Source organism: Oryx dammah, unplaced genomic scaffold (assembly GCF_014754425.2).
Source record: "Oryx dammah isolate SB20612 unplaced genomic scaffold, SCBI_Odam_1.1 HiC_scaffold_7, whole genome shotgun sequence".
In the NCBI taxonomy this organism is placed as follows: Eukaryota; Metazoa; Chordata; class Mammalia; order Artiodactyla; family Bovidae; genus Oryx; species Oryx dammah.
In genome coordinates, this window is record NW_024070191.1 from 38,606,162 (window position 1) to 38,612,722 (window position 6,561).

The 6,561-nt window shown below is 43.5% G+C and overlaps 1 long non-coding RNA gene across 1 annotated transcript; it reads right to left on the minus strand.

The window, feature by feature from the left end:
* Positions 1-809: 809 nt before the first annotated feature.
* Positions 810-2,022, minus strand: LOC120865883. Its single transcript, XR_005721541.1, has 2 exons — positions 1,607-2,022; positions 810-881 (listed from the first exon to the last, which is right to left on the minus strand). It is a non-coding gene; the product is annotated as an uncharacterized LOC120865883 (long non-coding RNA).
* Between the last annotated feature and the right edge of the window lie 4,539 nt (positions 2,023-6,561).

Consider the following 6,561-nt stretch of genomic DNA (forward strand, 5'->3'; position numbering starts at 1 on the left):
CAGCAACTTATTTGCTCAGAACTGACTGAATTTATGAAGGGAAAAATAACATGAGCGTATTTTTTTAAATGGAAGAAGTCAGCAAGGTAGTATTTAATGGAAGAGCAAACTCATTGGAAAAGACTCTGATGCCGGGAAAGACTGAAGGCAAAAGGAGAAGGGGGAGATAGGATGAGATGGTTGGATGGAATCATCATGGACTCAATGGACATGCATTTGCGCAAACTCTGGGAGATAGTGAAGGACGGAGGAGCCTGGTGTGTTGCAGTTCACGGGGTCGCAAAGAGTCAGACCTGACTTAGGGACTGAACAACTACAGCTCATGTGCTGTCCCAGGTGAATTTTGTGTCCTTTTTCCTTTTTTTTTTTGGACTTCCCTCGTGGCTCAGAGGTTAAAGTGTCTGCCTGGAATGTATGAGACCAGAGTTCGATCCCTGGGTCAGGAAGGTCCCCTGGAGAAGGAAATGGCAACCCACTCCAGTACTCTGGGCTGGAGAATCCCATGGAGGGAGGAGCCTGATAGGCTACAGTCCATGGGGTCCCAAACACTTGGACTCGACTTCACTTTCACTTTCACTTTTTTAGTTTTTGGTCCTGCTGGGCAGCTTGCAGGATCTTAGTTCTCCAACTAGGGATTGAATCTGCACCCTCATCCCTTAGCAATGAAAGCATGGGGACCTAACCACTGGACTGCCACTGAATTTCCTGTCCTTTTGTCTCCTTTAGATAAAGGGTTGACTATATACTCTGCATCTGAACCTGTCAGAGTATTTGTTTCCTTCTGGGCAATGTCTCTTGAAGCATTTTTTTCCCAAGTAGAGTGCTTTGCCATCTTTCCCAGCTCTAGAGGATTTGGGAGGAACTTAGCTTTTCTTGAGGAGCTAAAAAGCCTCTTGATGAAAGTGAAAGAGGAGAGCGAAAAAGTTGGTTTAAAGCTCAACATTGAGAAAACGAAGATCATGGCATGGTCCCATCACTTCATGGGAAATAGATGGGGAAACAGTGTCAGACTTTATTTTTGGGGGCTCCAAAATCACTGCAGATGGTGACTGCAGCCATGAAATTAAAAGACGCTTACTCCTTGGAAGAAAAGTTATGACCAACCTAGATAGTATATTCAAAAGCAGAGACATTACTTGGCCGTCTAAGGTCCATCTAGTCAAGGCTATGGTTTTTCCTGTGGTCATGTATGGATGTGAGAGTTGAACTGTGAAGAAGGCTAAGCGCCAAAGAATTGATGCTTTTGAACTGTGGTGTTGGAGAAGATTCTTGAGAGTCCCTTGGACTGCAAGGAGATCCAACCAGTCCATTCTGAAGGAGATCAGCCCTGGGATTTCTTTGGAAGGAATGATGCTAAAGCTGAAGCTCCAGTACTTTGGCCACCTCATGCGAAGAGTTGACTCATTGGAAAAGACCCTGACGCTGGGAGGGATTGGGGGCAGGAGGAGAAGGGGACGACAGAGGATGAGATGCCTGGATGGCATCACTGACTTGATGGACGTGAGTCTGAGTGAACTCCAGGAGATGGTGATGGACAGGGAGGCCTGGCATGCTGCGATTCATGGGGTCGCAAAGAGTCGGACACGACTGAGCGACTGAACTGAACTGAATGGATTTAAATATGTCTGGAAATACACTTTTTCTAAAATTGTTCCCTAATATGACCTTGAGTCATCCTTGACCCAAGGCCTAGTCCATCACTTCTTAGTACGACCTTCTTTCAATGATAGTAGAGTTACTTTAAGAGAAATTAAAACAAGCATATGGTTATAAAATACAACTAAAACTTAATGAGTGAGAAGTACCCAAATTTGCTCTCTCCTCTCTTCATTGATAAACAGTGTTTTCGAGTCACAGTGTGAAAAGACCTAAAATATATTTTATGAAGCCAAACTCATATGTAACATACAGTTTTAACACGCTGTTCTTTTTTCTTTCGTACACCACAAAATTATCTTGGATAACAAGTGACAAGTTGATTAAAATATTGTAGAAAAGTAAAGCCACTGATGAGTCTTTTCATTTTCATTCCTCCCTCTGATCTTCCCTTTGGTCTGGAAAGGGGTGAGAAATTTTAGGATATTCTAATAGCTGTATATGATTTAGTACCATGTGTGTACATGTGCTTAGTACATGTGCTTAGACTCAATCGTGTCTGACTTTCTGCGACCCCATGGACTGTAGCCCACCAGGCTCCTCTGTCCATGGGGATTCTCCAGGCAGGCATACTGGAGGGGGTTGCCATTCCCTACTCCTCGGGGTCCTCTCAACCCAAGGATCAAACCCAGGTGTCCCTGCATTGCAGGTGGATTTTTTACCATTTGAGCCATCAGGGAAGCCCTTTAGTACCATACTGTTTGCCAAAATACATTGGTATTTTATCTAAAATAAAAACCTTCTAAACTGCCCCACTTACCATAGTCTCTTGTTCAGCTATAGGTTTACTTAAATTTTTGTGATTCGGTTCAAAACTCTATTTTGAGGTATAGTTCCCATTCTCTGTTAAAACAGATGTCCACCCAAGATGACTGTTCTCTTGCTCTGCTCAACTAGAGTCTGCTTCACCTACATCTGTTCACATGACTGACCTTCCTACATACTTGCCCCAGTCCCAGCGAGTGATTGTTCTAATCTTTAGATCAGAACCTCCCTAACGTGACAGTTTATCAAAGGGGCCATGAGGGGTATGCCCCTCTGCTTATTTCTCCTGGTAACCTATGAGCTAGCCAGATGTCAACATGGGCCCCCTCCCACCAAAAGCAAAGAACCCTGCCAAGTCCTGCCCACCTGCCCACCATCTGCGGCATACATGTAAGATCCCTCTGTCCATCAAACCATCGATGTCTCTGGGCTCTTTTTTCAGTCTTGAAGCAAGTACAGGATTTCCAGGCCTATAGGGTACAGACCAACACCTAGCAAAACTGAGCTTATCACCTCTGGATGGACTTCTCTTTTTTCATCTCGGTATCTTTGCTTGTACTTTCTTTTCTTCAACATTTCTGCCTAACCTGAGCCAGAAACGAAAATGAATAGGGTATGGTTCCTGCTTTCAAGAAGTTCATTGTCTAGTAGAAGGAAATAGCCGTGAAGATAAATATGTGCCAAGTACTGAAACAGGTGCTATAATAGAAGAATACAACAGAATTATAATATGAAAGAGACAATATAATACTATGGGTCAATACTACCTTGCAAAGTCAGGGAAGTCTTCCAAAAAGTTGATCTTTGAACTGCATTTTGAAGATGAGTAAATGTCTAGTAATCTTGGTGGGAAAGGACATCTTGCCAGGCAGAACAGAACAAACTTCTGAGACCTGGTATCTTCTACAACCTGCTGGTAGTAGTTGAGTGTGGCCAACACTGGATTTGAGATGTGGGACAAAGCAACAGGGAAAGCCTGAGAGTAAAGAATGGGCTGATGGGAACAAGTCTTGGGTTTTGTGCAAAAGACTTCGGATTACTCCTGTGGGTCAGAGATGGTATGTGGGCAGCCCCAGTCTGCAACCTATGGACTGCAACCTTCTTTTATTGAATCTAAATTCCTCTAGGAAGGAAATGGTACACTCTCTAATTCCCTACCCCAGGCCCTCTGCTTCTCCTTTTTGTCTTGAACAAAGCCACTTACGTTCAAATTTCTTTCCTAATTCCTGACATCACTTGACTGTAGAGAGTGTGCTGAATTGCTGAAATTTGGTCTTTGTACACTCGCACTGGATTAAATCTCGGGGACAAGATTCTGAGTAAAACAAAAATAGCTTTATTGCTTAGCCAGGCAAAGGGGGTCATAGCGGGCAAATGCCCTCAAGACTGGGTGTCCTGCCCTAGAAGGGGTAGTGAGGAATCATGGTGTTCAAGGATCAGGGCATGGTCAGCTTGTGGACGTCCTTCTGAATGGCTGGTGGAGAGGTAATCCAGAGTCAGCATCATCAGCCTTCTGGTTCCAACTGGTCTGGGGTCTGCCTGCTTGTGGGCAGCATGCAATTAACTTCTCCACCTGGTGGGGGTTTCAGAATCTGAAAAACAGCTCACAGGCCAAGGCTCAGAATATTATCTATAGTCCTTGAGAAAGAACTAAAGGTCCTTGACTTTGTTTAATGGCCGAAGTATTATTTTGTCCTGCTTCACTGTTTCCCTTTGACTAAAGTCTTTCTACAGACAGAAGGCAGGCAGAGGACATGGGTTGGGGGGGTCTGTTCCGGGAGGTCTTTATAAGGGTCTTGCTTAGTTACATGTGGGCAAGGGGTAGCCACAGAAGACTTCTCAGCAAAGAATAATATGATCAGAGGAGTGATTTAGAAAGAGCATCACTGCAGTATGTGCAGAGGGGTTGGAGGGTGTGGGAATGGCCGTGGGGAAGAGAGTGCAGACTGGTGGGGCCTGAACGAGGGCAATGGCAAGGAGGAGAGATCGCTAGGATGCTGTCCTTAAGGGTGTGTGTATTTGGGGGTGGGCGGTGATCTCCTACAGCTGGTATGTTCGCCCCTTCCTCACTCCATTAACCTCCAAATTAAGGGTTCTGTTCAAATTCTTCCTCTTCCATGAAATTTCAACGACAGTGGAATTTTCCTTCCTCTAAATGAATACTTCTCAAACTTTACTGGGCACCTGAAAGGCTTACTGCACAGATTGCTGGGTCTCACCTGTAAAGATGGGGCTTGAGAGCTTCCCAGGTGGCTCAGTGGTAAAGAATCCGACTGCCAGTGCAGGAGACAGGGGTTCAATCCCTGGTCTGGGAAGATCGCACGTGCCCGGAGCAACTCAGCCTGTGTGCCACAACTACCGAGCTTGTGCTCTAGACCCCATGAGCCGCAACTGCGGAGACCCAAGCACCCTCGAGCTGTGCTCTGCAACGAGAAAAGCTCCTGCGAGGAGAAGGCTGCACAACACAGTGAGAGAGGAGCCCCCACTTGCCACAGCTAGAGAGAAGCCTGCACAGCAGTGAAGACCCAGCACAGCCAAAAATAAATAAAATTATGAAAAAAAAAGAGATGGGGCTTGAGAACATCCTGATGAATTCCCTGGTGATGCTGCTGCTGGTCCCACCGGTGAGCAGACTCACAGGGACTCCTGTGAAGCCAGCAGGCCTGTGCTCACCTCCACTGCTTCAGTGTGCAGCACAGCACCTTTCGTAGCCACTGCATAACTATTTGGTGAGTGAATGAATTACAGAATGAATGAATAAACGCATACGCGTATGCATAGGCCACTTTGTACGTTTCTTACCAAATGGTTTTTTCACAGTGGCTCTTTTTGTTTCATCAACTATCTGTGTATAAGGTATTCAGCTATCTGTGTATAAGGTATTATTATTCGTTTTGTCCTTCCTACTAGATTAAAGGTTTCTTATGTCATTCATCTCAGGCTGCTTTGCAGAGTGTGTGCTCAATAAATAGGAATTGGTTATATACGTAATACGACCATACAATAGTGAAGCATCACATACTCCTGAAAGGCTTCAACCCCTCTCCTTGCCAGTAGTCTTCATTTAGGTCAACATTTTCATTTCTTATGATAAAACCTGTCCCAGGGAAATTTTAATCATATCTTTATTTCATCTAAGAATAGTGCCACCATATGTCATATGTCTTCTAAAGATGGTGTTCTTAATAAAGCTGGAATCCTAAAAGGAAATTCATTATTCTGAAGCAAAAAAAAAAAAAAAATCAAATGAAAGAACAGAAAGTTCAAACCTGATTTAATACTAGAATATCCTTTTATGTGTTTGAAGCAGTGGTGGGTATAAAGAGATTAAGAGTAGCTTAATATCTTTTATTTTTCTACAAGGAAATTGAAAATTCAAAATATTTTCAACTTACGTAAGTAGAAGAAGCAGACAAGGAAAAAATGAGTCAAGTCCCTTATTATAATAAATTCCTTAATAGCTCCATAAATGGTATCCTAGAGAGATTTTAGTTACTCAAAGTAAAGAGTAATTGGGAAGGAGTAAAATTTCAGGTGAATTAAAATAAACAGTAACTCAGTGAATTACCCTTGAAATGAGGATTTTTATTACGTTATGGACTATATGATATTATGATATTATAATAGCGTTAATCTTGTCATTGTGATTGCATGTTTCCCACAGAAGCACCCCCAAGACCAACAACTGTCAAGGGAAAAGCTGAGTTGCTAATACTCTATTCCTCCCCACACCACATATGCATTCCTGCTTCAATTCTAGAGTGCTTCTACTTTGGTGTTTTATATATACTAGGTTTTCTCTTAAGATTTTATTTGGGGGGAAAAAAAAGAGGTGTTCTAGATCTTTAAAAAAAATCCTATTCGATAGTATATGGTAACCTTATATGATTATTATAGAATAAATATGTTGATGGAAAAAGAAACTCCAGGGGAATGCAGTCTGTGATGGAGACAGCTAATCACAACCCCAACCCCCACCTTCATCCTCCCTGCTTGAGGGTTGTGGGTGCTCCCTGTCCAGCTAAGGACTACATTTCCCAGCCTCCCAACCTCCCCATACCCGGCGGACTTTTACCTAGTTGGGGCTTCCTTTTCACCAGTGATACAGTAAAGAAAATGCTGGTTGTCATTTCTGGCCGC